Source organism: Lathamus discolor, chromosome W (assembly GCF_037157495.1).
Source record: "Lathamus discolor isolate bLatDis1 chromosome W, bLatDis1.hap1, whole genome shotgun sequence".
Lineage (NCBI taxonomy): Eukaryota > Metazoa > Chordata > Aves > Psittaciformes > Psittacidae > Lathamus > Lathamus discolor.
The window spans coordinates 22,403,962-22,429,506 of NC_088908.1; the positions used below are offsets into that span (position 1 = coordinate 22,403,962).

A 25,545-nucleotide genomic window follows, 5' to 3' on the forward strand; every position below is an offset into this window, starting at 1 on the left:
GCTCTGCTGGGGACGAGGGGAGGCCGGGAGGAAGCAGAGACAGGACACCTGACCCAAACTAGCCAAAGAGGTATTCCATACCACAGCACGTCATGCCCAGGGAGGTAACTGGGAGTTACCCGGAAGGGCACGGTCTCTCTTCGGGGGGGTCGAACTCGTTCGGCGGTGGTATCGCATTCTCTTGTTATTTTCTCTTATCGATATTATCATTGGTGGTAGCAGTAGTGATTTGTGTTATACCTTAGTTACTGGGCTGTTCTTATCTCAACCCGTGGGAGTTACATTCTCTTGATTCTCCTCCCCATCCCTCCAGGAGCGGGGAGGGTCCGGGGGGGGGGGGGGGGGGGGGGGTGAGTGGACGAGCTGTGTGGATCAGTTTAAACCACGACACTAAGGCAGAATAGAGGGGGAGGAGAACCTCTCTTGACCTATTAACCACACCCTTTCTAATACACCCTAGGATGCCATTGGCCTTTTTGGCCACAAGGGCACATTGCTGGCTCATGGTCATCCTCCTATCCACCAGGACCCCCAGGCCCCTTTCCCCTTCACTACTATCCAGCAGGTCAACCCCCAACCTGTACTGGTACATGGGGTTGTTCTTCCCCAGATGCAAGACTCTACACTTGCCCTTGTTGAATTTCATCAAGTTTCTCCCCGCCCAACTCTCCAGCCTATCCAGGTCTCGCTGAATGGCAGCACAGCCTTCTGGTGTGTCAGCCACTCCTCCCAGTTTAGTATCATCAGCAAACTTGCTGAGGGTACACTCAGTTCCCTCATCCAGGTCGTTGATGAAAATATTAAACAGCACTGGTCCCAGCACCGACCCCTTAGGTACCCCACTAGTCACAGACCTCCAGCTAGATTCTGCCCCATTGACCACAACTCTCTGCCTTCTTCCCTTCAACCAGCTCTTGAGCCACCTCACTACCTGATCATCAAGCTCACACTTCCTTAGCTTATCTATGACGATGCTGTGGGAGACAGTATCAAATGCCCTACTGAAATCAAGAAAAACCACATCCACTGCTCTACCATCATCCATCCACCTAGTTACTTCCTCATAGAAGGCTATAAGGTTGGTCAAACATGACTTCCCCTTGGTAAAACTATGTTGGCTGCTCTTAATGACCCCCTCATCATCATAAGTCTCCTCCCTTTTGGCGCTTGCGCACTGCCATCCGATGGTCGTAGGAAGGGGTCTTCAAGATAAAGTAAGTAGTCTTCCTCATGTGGGCAGGGGTCTTCAAGATGAAGTAAGCAGTCTTTCTCAGGGTGCACTTTTCACCTTTGGCACAGTTGGAAGTCCCAGTAATCACAAATTAGCAGAAACCAATCGTATCTGCAAGTTTCTGATAGCTGGCAAAGATTTAGAACAGTGTGACCTTTGTACAAAATTTACTGCAAGCAGAACGGGATAGGGCAGACAAGGAGTATCCTAAGCTAGCAGATGTTTGGGAGTCACTGTCTCCAAACTAACTGATAATTAGAAGGATGGTCACTCATGTGAAATACGAACTCACTCCTCTAAACAAGATAACAAGGTTTTATTGAGGGACAAAGTCAATAAAGCAAAAGGAACAGCACTGGGTGCATGACCGTAGCCAGAGGTGCAAGTGATTAGTATTTGTTACAGGTTTATATACTTTCACTATTACATTAGTTACATACATATTCATAATTCCTGCATATAGGCGAGGAATATTATAACTAGCTCCAAGAACTTGTTATCATAAGTCTCCTCCTCTTGGCGTCTGCGCACTGCTCTGCAGTGATTGTGGGCAGGGGTCTTGAGGATGAAGTAAGCAGTCTTCCTCTTGTGAGTAGGGGTCTTCAAGATGAAGTAAGCAGTCTTCCTCACAGTGTAATTTTCACCTTTGGCACAGTTGGACGCACCAGTAATCACACAAGTAGCTGAAAAAAAACAATATCTGTAATTCTTCTGATAACTAAAAAAGGTTTAAAAAAAAAGGTTTAAAACAGTGTAACCGATACAGGGTTAATAAATGTACAAGGGAACAATACAGGGGATTGTATAAGAGAGTTAGAAGAATTCCTTGCTTAAACAAAAGTATTGTCTGTTGTAAACACCTATCATGCTTACTAAACAGAACAAGGCACAAACTACTGATAAGGGGAGGAGACAGAGGCCTGGTTCTACTGATAAGCAACTATTGACAAAGAAATGCGAATGTCTGGGTCTATTGATAAGGGGGAGAAGCAGATGATTTATGGCTGAGATACCAAGCAAACCCTAAAGCCATGCGCGAAGATTAAAAGGTGAAAAGTTTAAGAAGAGGAAGACTCATTTACTTCATCTTGAAGACCCCTGCCCACAGGAGGAAGACTCATTTACTTCATCTTGAGACCCCTGCCCATGACCAGAGGGGGGCACTGCGCAGGCGCAAAGGACCTTCTAGCTCATTATAATACGAAGCGGGGACAGATACTAAATATGTATAGGCGTATCAGTAATCTAATACATATGTATGCCTTAAGGGAATAAATGTAAAGGAAAAACGACCCTGGGGGTGCATACTTTGGAGGAGCTATACCCATGCACCTCAGCGCTGAATAAAGCATACCTACTTTACAACTTTAACGAGTCAATCCGCGTATCAATTTGGCGAGCCAGCCAGGAGGCCTCTGTTCGGCTGAGGGGCGGACATCCTAGGCGCCCCAGGCTGTTTGCCTGGAGGACCTCCACTTCTCATCCGCTCACTGCGGGGACAGACAACAACCTGTGCCGGCTGCCTGCGGAGAAATGGTATGCTTGGAATTGAGGTACTTTAGGGGGCCTGTAAGGTGTACGCGTGGCCCGGGGCTGCTGGTAAGGCGTGCAGAGACGTCTGGCTCACAGCGGAGTTCCCCTTGGCAGGTAGGGCTTGCAAGCTGGGGGCTCGTTGACCGATAGCGCGGCCGCGAGCGATCCTGAAGGCAGATCGGGCGAGCCCGGGTTTTCGCTGCATCCCAAGTTTTGGGAGCCAGGACGGACCTGCTAAGGGAAGCAGGTGAAGGGTAGGTGAACCCACCAGGTCTCCACTGCATCTCAGATTCTGAGAACCAGGACGGACCTGCTACCATAAGAGGCAGGAGAAGGGTAAGCGGAAACATAGTGTGAGTGTGTGGGATCCCATGTGTTTCTGTGTGACTGAGACATAGCATAGCTACGAAGCAAGTGTGGAGTCCTAATCCGCGGTTCCGTGTCTCCGCGAGGGGAGCGGCCGGAGACGGACGAAGCGTTTATGTTTTTCTGTCCTGTGTCTTGTCTGTGTATAACCATCAAGCAGCTCAGAAAGCGGGGGAAGGTCCGGCTACCCCTCCCGCAGTGGATAGCTTTACGAAATACAAGGGCAAGGGAATTCCCTATGTGCCTTGTGGGAGTGTAACTGTATGTGACGGGTGGCATTCCACGTGGATATTGTGGCTGTGTGCCCTGTGGGAGTATGTGCCTTGTGGGAGTGTAACTGTATGTGAGGGGTGGCATTTCACGTGGATATTGTGGCAGTGCTTTTAGTGTGTATCCCACTTTTATAGCCACTCAGGGTAGCGGGGCAGATACTGCTGGGGGTGTCTTATGAAACGCTGGTGGGTTTGTGGAGAAAAGCCACAAAATCCTGGAGGACTTCTGGGAAGTTAGAAAGGAAAAGTGAGAAAGGGTTTATAAAAGGTATCAAAGAAAATTTGAGAAGATGTGGTTACAAAGGAGAAAATAAAATGGGAATACAACAATTAATGTCTCTCTTTTTGGGACAATCCACGGGGGGATATTAGGAAAAACTTCGTAACCTGACACATGAGTGCATAATAACTTTTGAACAGTGGAACCTGCCGTGGATACTAGGGCAGTGTAAATCTTGCTGGAACTGAAACTATGATCTAACGACAGGGGAGCTGATCTGCAGAACCCAGAGATACTATCTTACTGAATCCCCTGAGAATATCATAAAACTTGTGTGTAGGTGCTCTCATATTTTTAAGTGCATTTGCAGAGCACTGGGAAAGAGAAGCTATAGAGATTTGTAAGAGATTGTTTGAAATGGGAGCTGGTCAAAACAAGGGAATTCTGAAGAAAAGCCCATTGGGTTACACTTTGGCACACTGGAAAGAACTGGGAGGTTCTTCTGGGGGCTCGGTAAACAAGAAAACGTTGGTAAAATATTGTAACCAATGGTAGCCTTTATATACTTTGGAAAATCAGGAAAAATGGCCTAAAAATGGAACTCTGAATTATAATACATTTTTTACAATTAATGTTGGTTTTGAGGTGGCCAAGAAAATGCAATGAAGTAATGTATGCAGATATGTTTCACTTTAAGAAAGCACCTGGAGTGGCAGACAGAATGTGAAATTAATATAACTCTGCCAGATCCCTAATTTTGGTTTTGGAAAAGGACAGGGAAAAACAGAAAGCTAAGCTGGAGAGATGTTGTTCAGCCTGTGATATTGGGACAGTAATCAAGAAAATTATGTATCAGAGGTACCCCCGAGAGGAGCACCCTCTGCCTCTGTCCTATCAGGTATTGATAAGGAGGAGGAAATTGCTATCACTGGCAACAAGCAGCACATTCACATTCAGAGTTAAGAAGGGGTTAAACCAGAAGTGCTGTTGCAGAGGCAGGCATCTGTAACCCCTGCAGAGCAGGGTGAGCACCTGTGGAAAAAAAAAAAATAAATAAAATAAAAAAGGAAAAACCAAGGGGGAAAGGAGGGGAGTTCCCGCAGTTCCTGTGTTCGAGCATGGGATGGGTGCTGGGGCAGACAAACAGACATGTTGACAGACGGGACTGAGGGGTTGTTGAATAAATGTGGACGGGAGTGAAGGAGGAAGCATGGAGAGTGTATAGGAATTGGAAACAGGTAGAAAAGAAAAAGCTGGGTCGTGCTATAGCCACGGCTGCGCTGGTTAAGAATGTTAGGCAAAGGTGGAGGAGTGGGCTCCTCTTCTGTGGAACCTGATCGGTGTGCGTGATATGAGGAGTTTGGACGCTGGAAGTGAGACTGCCCTGGTGAAGGAGTGCCATGGGGTGACTCCGGTGACTAAATTGGAACTAGACTGACGGGGACCAGGGGAATCTTCCCTAGCAGATCCACCGGTTATAATGGAGCTAGGGGACGGAAAGAAAAAAAAAAAAAAAAAGGAATTGGAATTTTTGGTTGATATGGGCGCAACGTATTCAGTTTTAAACAAAGCTTTAATGCCTTTGGGGGATGATTATATTATGGTAAAAGGGGCGACTGGCCAAGGTGAAAAGGCTTATTTTGTAAAGTATTAAAATATCAAATGGGAAAATAATGGGGCATCCATAAGTTTTTGTATATGCCTAACTCCCCAAAAGCTCTTTTGGGGAGAGATTTGTTAGAACACTTGGGAGCACCATTATTTTCAAAGGAGGCGAGATCACTTTAAAAGTAAAGGACCAACAGTATATAAAGATGTGAAAGATTAATTTTGATCACTAATCATGTTGAGGGAGAAGTCAGATTGAAGATATACTGGATCAGGTATTCCCAGGGGTATGGGCTACAAACATACCTGGAAGGGCCAAAAATGCACCCCCCGATACAGATTAAGCTCAAAGAGGGAAAACAGCCAGTCAGGATTAAACAATACCCCCTGAAGAGGGAAGATAGGGAAGGAATTTTTCCAAATGACTAAAAATTTCCTACAGCTAGGACTGCTAAAAGAGTGCCAATCTGATTTTAACACCCCTATTTTACCTGTTTGTAAACCTGATGGGTCATACCGGGTGGTACAGGACTTATGGGCTGTTAACAAAATAACTGAGGATCCTTACCCTGTAGTAGCAAATTCATACACTTTGCTAACATGCTTAACATCAGAGCTAACTTGGTTTACCCTTCTAGATTTGAAGGATGCTTTCTTTTGCCTCCCTCTCCATGAAGCCAGCCAGAAAATCTTTGCATTTGAATGGGAAAGCCCTAAGAGTGGGTGCAAAATCCAGCTCAGGTGGACGGTGTTGCCTCAGGGATTTAAGAACAGCCCCACCCTGTTTGGAGAACAACTTTCAAAAGACTCATAGTCCTGGGAAGCCCCACCGGAAGAAGGGAAGTTATTGCAGTACATAGACGACATCCTAATAGCTACCCAGACAGAAGAAGCCTGTGTGGCCTGGACGGTATGACAGGATGGTGTAGACTGTGGATCTACCATCATGGACTAATTGTTAAGCCTCTATATGCACTACAACAAGAATCTTCAGTGGACAAAGGAAGCCACTTGAGCCTTCCATCAATTAAAAAACGCCTTGATGTCAGCACCAGCCTTAGGACTCCCAGATGTGAGTAAACTGTTCTTTCTTTTCTTCCATGAGAAACAAGGAATTGCCTTAGGAATACTAGCACAGGACTTGGGCCTGTACTGGCGAGCAGTTACTTATTTTTCTAAGCAATTGGACTCTGCAGCTGAAGGATGGCCTGGATGCCTCAGGGCCGTTGCAGCAATTGTACTAAACATCCAAAATTCACCTTGGGGCAGAAAATGACTATGGTGGTGTCCCATACAGTGTCTGCAGTGCTGAAAGTGAAAGGCGGGCACTGGCTTTTCCCACAAAGGTTTCTGAAATATCAAGCCGTCATGGTGGAGCAAGATGATGTAGAAATAGTGGTAACTAACACTGTCAACCCAGCTTCTTTCCTCAGCAGAAACGAAGGAGAACCAGTACACCACAATTGCCTGGAGACTATTGAGGCCACATATTCCAGCCGTCCAGACCTGAAAGATACCCCTTTGGACGACGCAGAAACCTGGTTTACTGATGGAAGCAGCTATGTCATCAGTGGAAAATGACATGCTGGATATGCGATCACCACTTGCAGAGAAGTAATAGAATCTGGACCACTACCAATAAACACCTCCGCACAAAAGGTGGAACTGATCGCTCTAACTAGAGCTCTGGAACTAGCAAAAGGGGAAAATATAAACATCTATACAGACTCAAGATATGCGTTTGGAGTTGTGCATGCACATGGAGATATTTGGAAAGAAAAAGGGCTGTTGAATTCACAAGGAAAAAACATTAAACATGCACAAGAAATACTGAGACTGTTGGAAGCGGTCCAACTACCTGAGAAGGTGGCAATTATGCACATCAAGGCACACCAGAAGGTGAGCTCAGAATTAGAGGAAGGAAATGAGCTGGCGGACAGAGAGGCAAAAGAAGCAGCAAAAGGAGAGGTAATTATTGAAGGAGCCTTAATTTCTGATGGGAACATTCCTTTAGAAGGTAAGCCAAATTACAATAAGGAAGATCAAAAATTAATCACAGATCAGGATGGAATACTAAATAAGGAGGGGTGGGCTCGCACACCACAAGGGAAAATAATTGTCCCCTCCTCTTTGTTATGGGCCCTTATAAAAATGAGCATCAGAAAACACATTGGGGAGTGGATGTCTTACATAAATACTTAATAAACAAAATCATAGCTAGAAATTTATATGCTACCATCCAACAAGTAACTCAACAATGTGATCTTTGCCTTCAAACAAACCCCAAGATTACTCCCAAACTTTAAATAGGCCAAATTGGCAGAGGTAATGGACCAGGCCAACAATGGCAGACTGACTTCACGGAACTGCCAAGAAAAAGGGGGTACAGACATTTGTTAGTACTAACAGACACCTTTTCAGGTTGGCCAGAGGCCTTTCCAACTAGAAACGCACAAGCCCAGGAGGTAACAAAGATCTTGTTACAGGAAATAATACCACGATATGGAGTTCCAGCCACTATATCTTCAGACAGAGGACCACATTTTGTTTCAAAAGTGGCACAACAAATTAACAAACATTTAGGTATTGATCGGCAACTTCATACTCCCTACCACCCTCAGTCAAGTGGTCAGGTGGAAAAAATGAACCATCTAATTAAACAACAAATTGTGAAATTGGGTCAGGAGGCCAGTCTACCTTGGCCCCAGACACTTCCATTAGCTCTGTTGAGAATTCGAACTAAACCAAGAACTCGAGAAGGGCTGAGCCCTTTTGAAATTCTGTATGGAAGACCATATGGAGTCCGACAGGGAACGTCTCTCCAAGTGGGAGAAGAGACTATGAATAACTATATAATAGAGTTAGGAAAACAACTCAGGAAAATTGAAAAACATGTGGCTTTAACTCGAAACAGAGGACTGGATAGTCCTATACATAATATACAACCTGGAGATTATGTGTATATAAAATCTTTCAGACCCACAGGGGAAGAAGATCTCGAACCAAGGTGGAAAGGGCCGTTCCAAGTACTACTCACAACTTTCACAGCTATCAAAATTAGAGAACAAAATGTCTGGATTCATCATACTCGAGTCAAGAAGGCTCCAAAGGCTCCCTGGAAAATCACATCAAGCGGTAATAACAGACTGAAATTAAAACTAACTCGCGAAAGATAGAGTGATCCATGGGTGTCAACACAATGTTGCAATTGTAATCAGAATATAAATCCGGGTATCACTTATTACCTGGATATGAGATAAGGATAGTGTAGTGCAAGTGCTACACATATTGCATGAAGCTTGGCCCAATTATAATAGACATATATTTAAGTAGCATAGTTAGGTAAAATGAAGCAGTTATTGATATTAATCCTTTATACCTATACCATGGTCCAAGCCATAGAAAAAGAAACATCAGTACTGGGGTTGAACACAAATGTCTGGCTCACGTGGGCAAACAAGACTGGGGTTACTGATTTCTGTCTGACCTTAGCACAGGTGGGAAATCTTTTCCAAACATGCCTAATTGGTATACCATACTTGAGCCCCTTTGATTTTCAGGGATGGGTAAGAAATGACTCAATTTTAAATCTTACCACAATAATCTAAAAGGTCAAGAGAGCTCGAGGGATCGATTAGACGGTTGCATCAGCCCAAATGGGTATAACTTAAATCATTCCACTATCCCAACGCAAGAACTCCAACTCTTGGGATCTGAGCTGTATAACTTTTAATACGTGGTCAAGCAAAGTCTCTGAGACCAAAGTAACTAGCGGGAAGACACGGTATCATAATATAACCGCTTACTGCTCAGGATCATCTCCAATGTTACGATACAATGATAAAATACCCAAAGCTCTATCCCCAGGATATTTCTTGATATGTGGAGACCGAGCATGGCCAGGAATTCCTTCCAAACCCTTTGGAGGACCATGTTATCTAGGTAAATTGTCCCTGTTTGCAGCCTCCAAAAGGCATTTAGTCCAGGACATGAAGGGCAGCCTCCACAGAGACAAATGATCCGTTGAGCAATTAGGCCCGAATTGCAATTCCACTTTAAGAATCTGGAATCGCACAGCAAGATTTTTGGCGACATTATTTGTACCAGGTATAGCTGCGGGGAAAGCATTGGCAGATATACATCGTTTGGCATGCTGGGCAGCTAAGCAATTAAATATAACTTCAGATGTGATATCCTCACTTGCCACAGACACAGATAGTGTAAGATACGCATCTTTACAAAACCGAGCAGCAGTTGATTTTTTATTATTGGCCCATGGCCATGGTCGTGAGGATTTCGAAGGTATGTGCTGCATGAACTTATCTGACCATTCTGAATCAATTCATGCTAAGCTGCGAAAATTGCAAGAAAACATGCAAGAGCTTAAAAGTGTTGGAGGCAGATTGGATGAAAGGCTAAATAACCTAGGAGTTACTGGATGGTTCAGGGAAATACGTAAACAAGGCCTTCTAATCTTAGCTATAGGACTACTCATTTTAATGATTGTACCTTGCATAATACAATGTATATCAAAATCACTTCATAAATCGATAGAACATGGATAGCTCTGTCATAAATAATATAGTAAAAGAATTTACTTACTTTATAGAAAAGGGGGGATTGATGCAGGGTTAACCAATATACAAGGGGGTTAGAGGAATTCAATTGCTTAAACAAAAGTATTATCTGTTGTAATCACCTATCATGCCTACTAAGCAGAACAAAGGCACAAACTACTGATAAGGGGAGGAGACAGAGGCTTGGTTCTATTGATAAGCAACTACTGATAAGGAAAAGCAGATGCCTCAGTCTATTGATAAGGGGGAGAAGCAGATAGTTTATGGCTGGGATACGGACCAAACCCTAAGGCTATGCGTGAAGATTAAAAGGTAAAAAGTTTAAGAAGAGGAAGACTCATTTACTTCATCTTGAAGACCCCTACTCACAGGAGGAAGACTCATTTACTTCATCTTGAGACCCCTGCCCATAACCGGGGGGGGGGCACTGCGCAAGCGCAAAGGACCTTCTAGCTCATTATAATACGAAGCGGGGATAGATACTAAATATGTATAGGCGTATCAGTAATCTAATGCATATGTATACCTTAAGAGAATAAATGTAAAGGAAAAACGACCCTGGGTGTGCATACTTTGGAGGAGCTATCCCCATGCACCTCAGCGCTGAATAAAAAGCATACCTACTTTACAACTTTAACGAGTTGTGGAGTCAATCCGCGTATCAATTCCGTGCTTCACTGGGTGTAGGGACAAGCCTTGGGGGTGTGAGCTCCCCCAAAACACCTCACCTGCCAGAAGGGCTGCTGACACCTGTGAGAAGCAGGGACAAGACCTACACCACCAGCTTCACACCCCGGAAAGGGAACCAATGCAGTCCTCACTGGGAAGAGGCACAACACCAATGAAACGACACCACTCACAACCACAACTACCACACCGTGCGAAACCCCTTAAGCCTCCGCATCCTTCCGCCACGCCCAAGATGGCGGAGGACGGCATGGCTCCGCCTACGCTTCCGCGCCCGACTACCCCAAGATGGCAGCGGCGAGCCGCGCATAGCTTTTCTGTGGCATCTCCAATATAGCAGGTGGGGGTTGTGGAGTCGTAACGACAGCTGTTGCTATGGCTGCCCACTGGGCCACGTGAACGCCCTGCGACTGGAAACGCAACGTGTCAACACTGGAGGAGCAGCTGCGGTGGTTGCTGGGCTGGGCTGGGCTGGGCGGCGCTGCGCGGCCTGCATCATGCCATCCTGGTTAGGGCCCCTGCGCTGGCTGTCGAGGCGGCGGGTGAGGCTGACTCCTGCTGGGCCGCTACCTGTGCACCGCTGGTGCGGCTGCGGCTGCTGCTGTTGCTGTTGTACCTGAAGGAGCGGCTGGCTGTGCTAGCCGCCGCTCCCGTTGCCCGCGGGGCCGGGCCTGGGGCCGCTCCGCCGCCCGGTGCCTACACGCTGAGTGTGGTGCAGGGCCAGACAGTGGGGCGGGCGCTGCGGGACGCCGCGGGGCTGGGCCTGATGCCCTACCTGCCGCCGGGCGTGGGGCAGCTCCCGGCCCCTCCCCCGTGCCGCCCCCGCCAGCCACCAGCAGGGCCCGGTTCCATGCCGCCGCCCTGTCCAAGCTGGCCTGGTGCTCTGCCCCTTGCCCACCACCTTCGCCTCCTTGCTAGCCTCTGGCTGCTGGGCCATGAACCTGCCACCTACAGCGAGGTCCGTGGGTCCTCTCTCCTCCCACTCCCCCTGTGCCATTAGTGCCGGTGTGGGCACCCAGTACCTGGGTCACCAGCCTAGCCCGAGTGGGCTCTCCGTGCCCCATGGCCACAGCTCCATGGCTCCTAGTGGCAGCTCCCATGCCATAGAATCATAGAATACTTAGGGTTGGAAAGGACCTTAAGATCATCTAGTTCCAACCTCCCTGCCACAGGCAGGGATACCTCACACTAAACCATGTCACCCAAGGCTCTGTCCAACCGGGTTGAACACCACCAGGGAACAACTTCCCTGGGCAACCCATTCCAGTGCCTCACCACCCTCACGGTAAAGAATTTCTTCCTTATATCCAATATAAACTTCCCCTGTTTAAGTTTTAACCCGTTACTCCTTGTCCTATCACTACAGTCCCTAATGAATAGGCAATCCCCAGCATCCCTATAGCCCCCCTTCAGATACTGGAAGGCTGCTATGAGGTCCCCAGGCAGCCTTCTCTTCTCCAGGCTGGACAGCCCCAACTTTCTCAGCCTATCTTCATACGGGAGGTGCTCCAGCCCCCTGATCATCCTCGTGGCCTTCCTCTGGACTTGTTCCAGCAGTTCCATGTCCCTTTTATGTTGAGGACACCAGAACTGTACACAATACTCCAGGTGAGGTCTCACGAGAGCAGAGTAGAGGGGCAGGATCACCTCCTTGGACCTGCTGGTCACGCCCCTTTTGATGCAGCCCAGGATACGGTTGGCTTTCTGGGCTGCGAGCGCAAACTGAAGCCGACTCAAGTTTCTCATTGACCAACACCCGCAAGTCCCTCTCCACAGGGCTGCTCTGAATCTCTGCCCAGTCTGTAGCTGTGCCTGGGATTGCTCCGACCCAGGTGTAGGACCTTGCACTTGGCATGGTTAAACTTCATAAGGTTGTCATCAGCCCACCTCACAAGCGTGTCAAGGTCCCTCTGGATGGCATATCCATGATCCAGCGTATCAACCGAACTACACAGCTTGGTGTCATTGGCAAACTTGCTGAGGGCACACTCAATCCCACTGTCCATGTCACTGACAAAGATGTTGAACAAGACCGGTCCCAACACCGATCCCTGAGGGACACCACTCGTTACTGGTCTCCAGCTGGACATTGAGCCATTGACCACAACTCTTTGCATGCGGCCATCCAGCCAATTCTTAATGTGTCATCCAGCCCTGCGTGTTAATCCTCGTGTAAGGGAATAGCTGGGAGCCTGGCAAGGGGCTGGAGGGGCCTGAGCACGCAGTTGGAACCAGTGGGTTTAATACCAGTGGCCAAGCTGTCCTTGCCGCTCTGGGGTTTTGAGACCATAGCATTAGTCCTTAGCTGAAATAACTTTACTTTTTAGCATGAGTATGACTCAGCACTTAAATACAACTGCACTCCTTTAGCAGAGGGCCCCTCTGTGGGTGGGGACCTGCCCTTCTGGTGAGGCATGATAAGCAATGCCTTAGGCCTGTAGACAGCTTGCATCTGCTTCTGTAAATTGCTTCTAAGCAGGGACATCCCTAATGGCAAAATATGATGACAATTTGAACAAAGAACTTAGCTGGCAGGTATTAGCAGTTGATCAATAATACTAAAGCTAAAGGGTAAACACCTGTAAGAATCCTGATTAATGCTAGCCAATAGACTGTCCTTGTAGCCCTAACTCAAGTGTGCAGTAAGATAAGAGAGCCACAGTTATGTAACTTAAAGAATTGTATGTGTGGATGCTTTAGATAAAATTATACCAAGATGGAAAAGGAAAGTATAAAAAAACCCTGAAATTTGCTGTGCTTTGGAGACATGTATGGAGTTTTGAACTCCCACATGTTCCTGGTGCCAATGAAGGTCTGTGCTTTACTTTACAGTGTGTACTGTAAGGTGATTTCTTTGAATCAAGTTGGTGAGCCAGGCACGAGACTCTCCATTTGGCTGTGAGACGCTCCGGGGCCAGGGACTCTCAGGAGAGTTCTCTGGAGAGACTCCCCAGTCTCTGCTGGATCATCGCAGGAACAGACAAGACCCTGAGACAGGTACGTGACTTCAAAGCACAATCTTACTTTGTGGTTCTGGGTTACCCATAAGTCGTATGCTGGGTATTGCAGCACTGATCTGCTAGTGGTACATGGGTGCTCAGGGTTAGAGTCCCCATTGTTGTTTGGTGGATTGTGGGTTAAAGTCCCACTTGCACATATGTGGATAGAGGTTGGAATTTGTGCAATCTTAGCTATTGTTATCAGCCTCCTAATTTATTACATATGGATATGTTTTAAGCCTTTGAATTAGGTACCCTGTATCTGTTGAATAACGTCTGGAACAAGAAATAGTTAATGAACTATAACTGCATGATATGGAATGAGTGAACTTATGTGTGAGACGTACAATTAGGTACGAAGCGAGTGCAGAGTCCTGATCTGCGGTTCTGTTATCCCATGAGGGAAACAGCTGGAGACAGAGGAAACAAAAAGAAAAATACATATTACACTGAGACTGAGGTTTGTTTGTTTCATCCTGGGAATAAATGTAAGCCAAATTTCGTTCTAAGTTGTATCCGGTGTAACGAAAAGTTGTGGGTAAAATTTGAATGGGATTTTTATTGCACAGGGTGTGGAATTTGGTCTGAATGGGAAGAAAAGTATAGGTTTGTGGAAGTAATTAAGGTATATTGCTGTCGAGGAAATGAAGTGAAGAATCAGTAAGGTGGGTAGTCAGCAAAGCAAGTAAAAATGGGAAACCAGGAAAGTTGAAATATAATGCTTAAAAATCCCCTGGGATGCATCTTAACACACTGGAAGGAAATCAGGGATCCCCCAGGAGGAATCATGAGCAAAAAAGCCTTGATAAAATATTGTAACCAGTGGTGGCCATTGTATAAATTGGAAGGGGGAGAAAAATGGCCAGAAAATAGGTCCTTAAACTATGATACGATGTTAGAGTTAATACTTCTCTTACGAAGGGAAGGAAAGTGGGATGAAGTTGTTTATGCAGATATGTTTTTCACACTCCGAGGCCATTCAGAGTGGCAGAAAGAGTGTGGGATAAGCATAGCACCCAAGGATCCCTTTGTATTAACCCTAGAAAGAGAGAATAAAAAGCAAGGAGTAGGGAAATTGGTGTTGCTCATCATGCCCTATAGGCCAGAGGTGCTTGAAATACAAGGGGAGGGATCCTGAGGAAATGTTTGAAGATTTTGTTAGCCCCAGGGAAACTGCAGAAAAAGCATCAACTCCTCCCCCTTCTCCAGAATGTGAGTGGCGCAAGGAGAGGGGAAGGGGACAAAACTCCCTTCCACTGTATTGCCGCTAAGCAGGAAGACGCGAGCCACGCTGCGAGCCCCCCTTAGGGAAGTTGCGGGACCTGAGGAACCCATGAGACTAAAGGTTAATTTCTTTATGGGAGATTTAGAAAGTTGGAAATCAATAGCAAGGACCTATAGAGATGATACCGCAGGCATAGCAAAATAATTCAAAACCTTCACTAAAGCCCTAGACCTGGACTGGGAAGATATTGATTTAATGTTAGATGTACTCACAGACACTGAAAAGGAACTAGTACTTAAAGCCGCCAGAACCCATGTTCAGGCATTAATTGCTGCACAAACGTTGCAAGGAAATGCAGATGATTATGTCCCTACAGCTAAACCACAATGGAATTATAACAACCTGTCCTGGGTTCAGCAGTAGCAGTCATTTTTCTCCTTCTTAGTAGCTGGTGCAGTGCTGTGTTTTTGAGTTTCGGCCTGGGAACAGCACTGATAACACCGATGTTTATAGTTACTGCTCAGTAATGTTTAGTCTGACCAAGGACTTTCTGAGTCTCATGCTCTGCCAGGGAGGAGGGGAAGCCAGGAGGAAGCAGAGACAGGACACCTGGCCCAAACTAGCCAAAGAGGTATTCCATACCCCAGCACGTCATGCCCAGTATATAAACTGGGGGCAGTTACCCGGGAAGGGCTAAATTGCTGCTCGGGTGGGGCTGGGTACCGGTTGGCGGGTGGTGAGCGGTTGTATTCTCTTCCCTTGTTATTTCCCTTATCATTATTATTATTGGTGGTAGCAGTAGTGGTTTGTGTTATACCTTAGTTACTGGACTGCTCTTATCTCAACCCGTGAGAGTTACATGCTTTCGATTCTCCTCCCCATCCCTCCGGGAGTGGGGGGGGAGGAAGAGAGGGAGTGAGAGAGTGACTACATGGTTCTGAGTTACTGACTGGACTTAAACCACGACACAACCCCAACCATTATCAACTTCTCAAAATATATCAAACATGGATTGCATTTGGATTGGAGCACGCAATTCCCAAGTCCATGATTTGGAGAGCTATATATGCTGTCAAAAAAACCACAGGTGAAACCCCTAGAGAATTTTTTGATGGATTGCAGGAAGCAATGCGAAAGCATACTACCATGGACCCCTCTGGAGACCAGGGAAGGCAGCAGCTGATATCCCTCTTTCTAGGACAATCCTCAGATGATATTAGAAAGAAACTACAAAAACTTAGAGCGGAGGACAAGAGAGAGATTGAAGGGCTTACTGAGGAAGCATGAAGGGTGTACCGCAACCAAGACAGTAATGAAAGAAAAAAGTTAGGTCAAACAATTACTCATGCTACCATTGCAAATTAGGGAAAAGAAGCTATCAGGGAGATGGAAAAACTCAAGGTGCATGGAAAGAATGCTTTTGCGGTCATAAGATGAGGGCCCCTAATAATAGGGTAGGGCCTAATCAGTGTGCTTTTTGTATTGCTTTGGGCCATAGGAATGGCACCTCCCTTCCATGTAACCCAGTGCACTACAACCTGCTGTTATCCCAGGTGTAGAGGCCCACGAATCCCGATGGCACCGGTGCCGTGGAGTTGTGCTGAGCATGCTGGAGCAAGTGTGGACCCAAGGGTTTCCCAGGAAGCAGCATGAGCAGTGGCAGCACTGGTTTGTTACTGCCTTTTCCATGGGGATGGACATGGCAGAGCCCTGAGGGAGCACCAGTGGGTCCCCACAGCCCTGGTTCCTCTGCCAGCCTCAGCTGAACAGACCAGCAAGCCAAATATCAGCTGGGTGCAGGGTCAGGGTGCCAGGGTTGTGCCACACTGCTCTGAGACTGCAACTGTGATAGGGACAGTGACAGGCTCTTGGAGTGCCCTGCTATAGTGGTTTAAGCCCAGCCGGTAACTCAGAACCACGCAGCCGCTCACTCACTCCCCCCCTTCATCCTCCCCCTGCTCCCGGAGGGATGAGGCGGAGAATCAAAAGAATGTAAATCCCATGGGTTCAGGTAAGAACAGTCCAGTAACTAAGGTACCATACAAAACCACTACTACTACAAACAATAATAATAATGATAAGGGAAATAACAAGGGGAGAGAATACAGTTGCTCACCACCCACTGACCGATACCCAGCCTGACCCGAGCAGTGATCCGGGCATTCCAGGTAACTCCCCACAGTTTCTATACTGGGCATGATGTGCTGTGGCATGGAGTACCCCTTTGGCTAGTTTGGGTCAGGTGTCCTGCCTCTGCTTCCTCCTGGCTTCTTGTGCCCCTTCTCACTGGCAGAGCATGAGACCGAAAAGTCCTTGATCGGAGTAAACATTACTTAGCAACAACTAAAACCACCGGTGTTATCAGTGTTGTTCCCAGGCTGAAAGTCAAAAACACAGCACTGCACCAGCTACTAAGAAGGAAAATAAATAACTGCTACAGCTGAACCCAGGACACCTGTTCAGGTCAAACTCTCAACCAGTGCCCTGGCTACAAGTTAAAATAATATATACGGACACAACAGGAACCCCAACCCAGGGAGCACCCAGACTGCAGCACCACGTGGCTGGGCACAGTGGGACGGTGCTCTGGCTTTTGGAAAGGCAGATCACACTTGCTCCAACCCCATTAAGCACAAAACCACGCACCAGAGTGCCCACAGCAAGAACAAACACCCTGAAGAAACCCTGCACTGCAGAACCTGCTTAGAATCAGCTCTGCAACTGCCTGTCCCTCCCTGAAATACAACCCCCAGGTGAAAGTGTAATGGTGAGACCAAGCCATTAGGCCTTAGTTGAAATAACTTTACTTTTCAGCATGAGTATGACTTAGCACTTAAACACCACTGCTCGCTTAGCAGAGGGCCCCTCTGTGGGTGGGGACCTGCCCTTCTGGTGAGGCATGATAAGCAATGCCTTAGGCCTGTAGACAGCTTACATCTGCTTCTGTAAATTGCTTCTAAGCAGGGACATCCCTAATGGCAAGATATGATAACAATTTGAACAAAGAGCTAAGCACATAGCCTGCAGGTATTAGCAGGAGAAACTGCTGAAGGAGAGGGTGAATAGAGTCAGTTTGCAGAGGTAAAAGCCATCCAGATGGCCTTGGACATTGCTGAATGAGAAAATGGACAGTAATTTATTCTGACTCATGGATGGTGGCAAATGCTCTGGGGGGTGTGTGTGTGTGGGGGGGGTGTGTGGATGCAGCAATGGAAGCAGAGCAACTGGCAACGCAGAGGTAAACCCACCTGGGCTGCTGCACTGTGGCAAGATATCGCTGCCCGGGTGCAGAACCTGGTGGTGAAGGTATGCCACGTAGATGCACGTGTACCCAAGAGTCAGGCCACTGAGGAACACCAGAAAAACCAACAAGTGGATCAAGCTGCTAAGATTGAAGTGGCTCAGATGGACTTAGATGGGCAACATAAGGGTGAATTATTTTTGGCCCAGTGGGCCCATGACACTTCAGGCCATCAGGGCAGAGATGCAACATACAGATGGGCTCGTTAACAAGGGGTGGACTTAACAATGGATGCTATTGCCCAGGTTATTCACGAATGTTAAACGTGCCACAATTAAGCAAGCCAAGCAGTTAAAGTCTCTCTGGTATGGAGGATGATGGTTGAAGTACAAATATGGGGAGGCCTGGCAGATTGACGATGTCACACTCCCACCAACATGCCAAGGCAAGCACCATGTGCTTACTATGGTGGAAGCAACCAGTGGAAACACATGCTGTGCCCCACGCCACAATGGGGCTAGCGGGGCTAAGTGGCTAACCCTCATACTTTGTTAACAAAACTAAGAGAAAATCTTGTTTGGTTTACTGTTTTAGACTGGACTGTGTTACCCCAAGGCTTCAAAAATAGCCCAACATTATTTGGAAACCAACCGGCCATGAGGACTGGACGGCGCCCACTGGGGAAGGAATTTTGCTCCAGTATGTGGCCAACCTGTTGATAGCCACCAAAACCTTAAACAGCTGTAGGGAATGCACGATAAGCCTGTTACATTTTCTCAGACTTAAAGGATATAAGGTATCTCAGCAAAAGGCACAAATAGAATCATAGAATAGTTAGGGTTGGAAAGGACCTCAAGATCATCTAGTTCCAACCCCCCTGCCATGGACAGGGACACCTCACACTAAACCATCCCACACAAGGCTTCATCCAACCTGGCCTTGAACACCGCCAGGGATGGAGCACTCACAACCTCCCTGGGCAACCCATTCCAGTGTCTCACCACCCTAACAGGAAAGAATTTCCTCCTTATATCCAGTTTAAACTTCCCCTGTTTAAGTTTTAACCCGTTACCCCTTGTCCTGTCACTACAGTCCCTGATGAAGAGTCCCTCCCCAGCATCCCTATAGGCCCCCTTCAGGTACTGGAAGGCTGCTACTAGGTCCCCACGCAGCCTTCTCTTCTCCAGGCTGAACAGCCCCAACTTCCTCAGCCTGTCTTCATACGGGAGGTGCTCCAGTCCCCTGATCATCCTCGTGGCCCTCCTCTGGACTTGTTCCAGCAGTTCCATGTCCTTTTTATGTTGAGGACACCAGAACTGCACACAGTACTCCAGGTGAGGTCTCACAAGAGCAGAGTAGAGGGGCAGGATCACCTCCTTCGACCTGCTGGTCACACTCCTTTTGATGCAGCCCAGGATACGGTTGGCTTTCTGGGCTGCGAGCGCACACTGCCGGCTCATGTTCATTTTCTCATCGACCAGCACCCCCAAGTCCTTCTCTGCAGGGCCGCTCTGAATCTCTTCTTTGCCCAGTCTGTAGCTGTGCCTGGGATTGCTCCGACCCAGGTGTAGGACCTTGCACTTGTCGCATTTGAACTTCATAAGGTTGGCATCAGCCCACCTCTCAAGCGTGTCAAGGTCCCTCTGGATGGCATCCCTTCCCTCCAGCATATCAACCGGACCACACAGCTTGGTGTCATCGGCAAACTTGCTGAGGGCGCACTCAATCCCACTGTCCATGTCAGCGATGAAGATGTTAAACAAGACCGGTCCCAACACCGATCCCTGAGGGACACCACTCATTACTGGTCTCCAGCCGGACATCGAGCCATTGACCACAACTCTTTGTGTGCGGCCATCCAGCCAGTTCTTTATCCACCGAGTGGTCCATCCATCAAATTGATATCTCTCCAATTTAGAGAGAAGGATGTGGTGTGAGACAGTGTCAAACGCTTTGCACAAGTCCAGGTAGATGACATCAACTGCTTTACCCTTATCCATCAATTCTGTAGCCCCATCATAGAAGGCCACCAAATTGGTCAGGCAGGATTTCCCCTTAGTGAAGCCATGCTGGCTGTCACCAAGCACCTTGTTGTTTTTCATGTGCCTTAGCATGCCATCCAGGAGAATGTGCTCCAAGATTTTACCAGGCACAGAGGTGAGACTGACTGGTCTGTAATTCCCCGGGTCTTCCATTTTCCCCTTCTTGAAAATGGGGGTTATATTTCCCTTTTCCAGTCGTCGGGAACGTCACCTGACTGCCATGATTTTTCAAATACGATGGCCAGTGGCTTAGCAACTTCATTCGCCAGCTCCTTCAGGACCTGCGGATGGATTCCATCAGGTCCCACGGACTTGTGTGCGTTCAGATTTTGAAGATGGTCTCGAACCAGATCCTCTCCTACAGTGGGCCCAAGGTCTTCATTCTCACAGTCCCTGCATCTACCTTCTAAGAACTTGGTAGTGCAGTCAGAGCCTTTGCCAGTGAAGACCGAGGCGAAGAAGTCATTCAGAACCTCAGCCTTCTCCAAATCCTGTGTAGCCAGTTCTCCCGAAAGCTTCCTCAGGGGGCCTATTTTGTCCCTAATCTGTTTTTTGTTTGCTACGTAGCTGTAGAATCCCTTCCTGTTATCCTTAACATCCCTGGCTAGGTTTAATTCTAACTGGGCCTTAGCCTTCCTAACCTGGTCCCTAGCTTCCCGGACAACATCCCTGTACTCTACCCAGGCCGCCTGTCCTTGCTTCCATTTTTTATAAGCCTCTTTTTTCCTTTGAATTTTCCTCAGCAGCTGCTTATCCATCCAAGGAGGTCTCCTGGCCCTAATGAAGCAAGAAGTCACCTACCTGAGATATGAGGTCTCAAGGGGGCAGTGGAAATTAGGACAAGAACGCTAAGAAACGATCTGCCAAAGCCCTCAACCCAGGACACCTAAGGAACTTCGGACGTTTCTCGGGATGACAGGTTGGTGTTGACTCTGGATCTATAATTATGGCATATTAGTAAAACCCCTATGCCAATTGCTGCAAAAAGAAACGAGGGAATTACAGAGGACTGGGGAAACAAAATGGGTATGTAATGAATTAAAGAAGGAATTAATGAGGGCCCCAGCCCTTGGACTGCCAGACGTCACCAAACCCTTTTAGTTATTTTCACATGAGAGACAAGGCACAGCCCTCGGGGTCCTAGCTCAAAATATAGGACCCTATAAAAGATCTGTAGCTTACTTCCCAAAGCAACTAGATGAAATAAGCAAAGGATGGCTTGGATGCTTACAGGCAGTGGCAGCCGTGGTCCTAAACATCCAGGAAGCTCAAAAATTCACCATGGGACAAAGGATGACTGTCCTGGTATCATATACCATATCTGCGGTACTGGAACAAAAAGGAGGGCACTGGCTGTCTTCCTCTCTGTTCCTTAAGTACCAAGCGATATTGGTAGAACCAGATGATGTAGATACAGTCACTACTAATACTGTCAACCTGGCCTCTTTTCTCAGCAATGCAATTGGGGAACTGGTAACTCGTGACTGCCTCGAAACCATTGAAGCCACTTACTCAAGCCGGCCTGATTTAAAAGAAGAACCCTTGCCAAAAATGGAAACCTGGTTCACTGATGGAAGCAGCTTTGTTAAAAATGGAGTTCGGAAAGCAGGATATGCTGTAACCACTACTCAGAGAACTATTGAAGCCCGAGCCCTCCCAGCAGGAACATCAGTGCAAAAAGCTGAAATTATTGCTCTAACTAGAGCACTAGAATTAGCCAACAGAAGAGACATTAATATTTGGACAGACTCAAAATATGCATTTGGAGTAGTTAACGCCCATGGGGCTGTGTGGAAAGAACGTGGGCTTTTGACACCTCACGGAAAACAAACAAGCACTCTGCGGAGATATTGAGGCTTCTTGAAGCTATAAGATTACCGAATCTGTAATCCGATGCACTGCAGAGGACACCAAAGGGGTGACACGGGTCAGGAAAAGGGGAACCGACTGGCAGATTTAGAGGCAAAAAGAGTGGCAGAAGAAGGAGAGGTAAACCTATTGGCCATAATACCAGATGGAAAGATAGTAAGTATTAATTCTGAAATTTCTTATTCAAAGGAAGATTTAAACCTAGCTCAGGATTTAAAGGCACAACTTAAAGATAAAATGTATGTTCTTCCTGAAGGACAAATAGTAGTGCCAGAACGAGTATTATGGAAAATAGTTCAAGAAGAACATAATAAGACACACTGGGGAGCAGACGCCCTATATAATAGTTTAAGGAGACGAACAGTGGGACGTAACCTGTACACCACAGTAACACAAATAACAAAACAATGCAAACTCTGTCTCTGTAATAACCTCCAGACTACTAGTAAACCCAGTTTAGGGGCAATTGGGAAGGGCAATGTCCCTGGACAACAGCGGCAAATTGATTTCTCTGCGTGTGGAATGTCTGAAAGCCCAAAATGAGACTGTCAGGGCCAGTCTCCCTCCCATGCACATGTTAATGTGGGATACATTTCTGGGCTCAAACCACTCCCATAGCCAAAGGCTGGAAGCGAGAGCTCCACAGCAGAGCACTCCTTGTAGTGCAGTGCTGAACAGCTCGTGCCATCAAGCAACATTATCCAGCATTTCAATCAAATATGGAAAATTCAGGAGCAGGGAGGAAACACATCCCATTGCCAGAGCAGCAGAAAAACTTCTCCATGTTGTCCTGGCTCAAGTCAGGCCACAATCAAGCCAATGTGACAGTACTGGGATGAAAACAGGGAATGAGGATGTCTTTACAAATAGATTAGAGAAGCTGGGAAGACAGGAGACAAGGTTATTTTTTACAAATACATTAGAGAAGCTGAGAAAACAGAGAATGAGGATGTCCTTACATAAGTTAAGGAAATTGTGTAATCAGCAAAACAGCACAGGAACGGAGACGGGTGTGCCTCCACAAAAAGAGTGTCATCAGCAAATAGCAAAATGTTGCAAAAAACTGCACAGTTTAAGTCCATGAAGTAAAGGGGGGTACATACTAAGGGGGAACATGTAGTAGGCGTATCAGGAAGTCTGTACCTCCTGAGTACCTTAACCAGTGGGGAAAGGGAGAGGGGGGTATGTGGCCAGGTGGATAGGGTTAAAAGAGGCTGCGTCCTCTGACCAATTTGAGAGACACTGCAGGGGAATGTTCCTGTGGACTCTCCCTTTATTCAAATGAAGTAATTAAAAGACTCCTCCATCTCTTTTTTGGACATTAATTGGTGATTGGGAGGTTCATTTCCGCACAGTACCAACACCCTCCAAGCTGGGAGCTGGCTCTGCATTCCCAACCAGAGCCAACAGGGAAGGGAGGAGATGGACCTACGTGAGGGCACACCAGCCTGTAGTACTCCTCAAGGGAATAGTACTGCTGCAGGCAGGAAGCCAGGATCTTTGCAACCATGTCACATTTTCTCCAGTCCACAGCTGCTGCCTCAGCACCAGCACCACCTGCTACACCAGCAGAGAGCCAAGATCAGCTCTGACTGACAGAAAACGGCACAGCCAGTTTTGGCTGAAGCCAAATGTTTCTGGCCAAAATTTGCATTTCTAGCTTTTAGTACTCTCTTTAACCATTCATCTTTCAGGAGACACCTGAACTTAATGACAGAAGGGGGAAAAATACTATCCAAGACCTCTGATAATAGAAAACAACTTCTACAAATAGGTACATGAACCAGAATGTGGAGAGAAGCCGTGCTTGAAGTGTCATCAGGTTGGTATTGGCCAGAGGTGGCTCTGGCACTGAAAACTGCGGGATTCAGCTTTTAAAGAGCAACAGTTTCCCTCCCTGGCAAGAAATAGAAAGCAGATGAGCAAGGCTGCTGAGCGCCAGAGCAGGACAGGTCTCACTGTGGCTGCTCGCAGCCCAGCACCGAGCATAGCTCCCACCAAATCAGCACCAGCACAGCTCCTCAGAACCAATGCACACAAGGTGTGACCCCATGGCACCAAAGAGCTGTCATGGTTTAAGCCCAGCCTGTAACTCAGAACCACACAGCCGCTCGCTCAATCCCCCCCTTCTTCTTCCCCCCGCACCCGGAGGGATGGGAGGGAGAATCGAAAGAATGTAACTCCCATGGGTTGAGATAAGAACAGTCCAGTAACTAAGGTATAACACAAAACCACTACTGCTACCACCAATAATAATAATGATAAGGGAAATAACAAGGAAAGAGTATACAACCACTCACCACCCGCCGACCGGTACCCAGCCCAACCCGAGCAGCGATCTAGCCCTTCCGGGTAACTGCCCCCAGTTTATATATGACAGATATGGGGACGTATCCTATCAGAATGCACCATCAAATATCACAACCTCTCATTTGCAGGACCTTATGTGGTAAGGCAATCAAATGAGCAAAAATTGATGCTAGATCCCAAATTCTGAAGGGGAGAAGTCTGTAGGGGAGAAGTCTGTAGGTGTGGTGAATGTGGTGACTTCCACTCTCAGCCTGAGTATTTTTCTATCCAGTCCTTGTGTCCGGTTAAATTCTAGAACATGTGGTTCGGTTACTGTAAGATTAAGTTGGTAGGTTTCCCAGTCAGAACAGCTATCTAAAATTTGATTTTGTCCTATTCGAGTTATTGTAAACTCAGGGGTATAAAGTTCAGGATAGGATACGTCCCCATATCTTTGTGCACATATCAGGATTTGGGTGTTATTATTAACAGATATTGTTGGGGTGTAATCCTCCAAGGGAGGTCTGACAGGTATCTCTTGAATATAATTTCTGACCACGTATTGTAAATAAATGGTCTCTTTTTATTCTTTCCCCGAAGGAAAGACTGTGAGTAGTTAAGTGACTCAGGTATAACTCATTTCAAAGAGAAATTACTGCTTTTGTATTGACAACTGAACATGCCAAAATATTATACATATTTCCTGTATTGTCTCTAGGGACCAGAGCGTTGTAGTGAGAGCGATGGGCCACAGTGTATGGGCAAGATTTAACACTAAGATCCAAAATTGGCAAACTATAAGCACAGAGGCATGTGCCCCAAGAGAACAATTAGAGTTTATCTGTGAAAATGCTATAACTGAAAATGAAGATCTGCCTCGATACTGAGGATAGCACTTGCATTTTCAAAATGACCCGTCACTCATGCAAGCTTCCAAGTGTACTATATTGAAAAAAGGGGATATTGAGACCAAGCCATTAGGCCTTAGTTGAAATAACTTTACCTTTTAGCATGAGTATGACTCAGCACTTAAACACGACTGCACTCGCTTAGCAGAGGTCCCCTCTGTGGGTGGGGACCTGCCCTTCTGGTGAGGCATGATAAGCAATGCCTTAGGCCTGTAGACAGCTTGCATCTGCTTCTGTAAATTGCTTCTGAGCAGGGATATCCCTAATGGTAAGATATGATAACAATTTGAACAAAGAACTAAGCACGTAGCTCGCAGGTATTAGCAGCTGATCAATAATACTAAAGCTAAAAGGTAAGAATCCTGATTAATACTAACCAATAGACTGTTGTTGTAGTCTGAACCCAAGTGCACAGTAGGGTAAAGGAACTACAGTTATGTAACTTACCGAATTGTATGTGTGGATGCTTTAGATAAAA

The 25,545-nt window shown here is 46.8% G+C and overlaps 2 long non-coding RNA genes across 4 annotated transcripts; one reads left to right on the forward strand and one right to left on the reverse strand.

The window, feature by feature from the left end:
* Positions 1-1,528: 1,528 nt before the first annotated feature.
* LOC136004369 (uncharacterized) lies at positions 1,529-24,197 on the reverse strand. 3 transcript variants are annotated; one of them, XR_010608416.1, is made up of 3 exons: positions 24,171-24,197; positions 2,590-2,998; positions 1,529-1,914 (listed from the first exon to the last, which is right to left on the reverse strand). It is a non-coding gene; the product is annotated as an uncharacterized LOC136004369 (long non-coding RNA). The 3 variants fall into 3 exon arrangements; XR_010608415.1 differs by lacking the exon at positions 24,171-24,197 and adding an exon at positions 10,432-10,698 and having other exon boundaries at positions 2,590-2,754; XR_010608414.1 differs by lacking the exon at positions 24,171-24,197 and having other exon boundaries at positions 2,590-4,889.
* On the forward strand, positions 10,754-18,636 carry LOC136004370 (uncharacterized). Its single transcript, XR_010608417.1, has 3 exons — positions 10,754-10,834; positions 13,327-13,491; positions 18,554-18,636. It is a non-coding gene; the product is annotated as an uncharacterized LOC136004370 (long non-coding RNA).
* Positions 24,198-25,545: the final 1,348 nt, after the last annotated feature.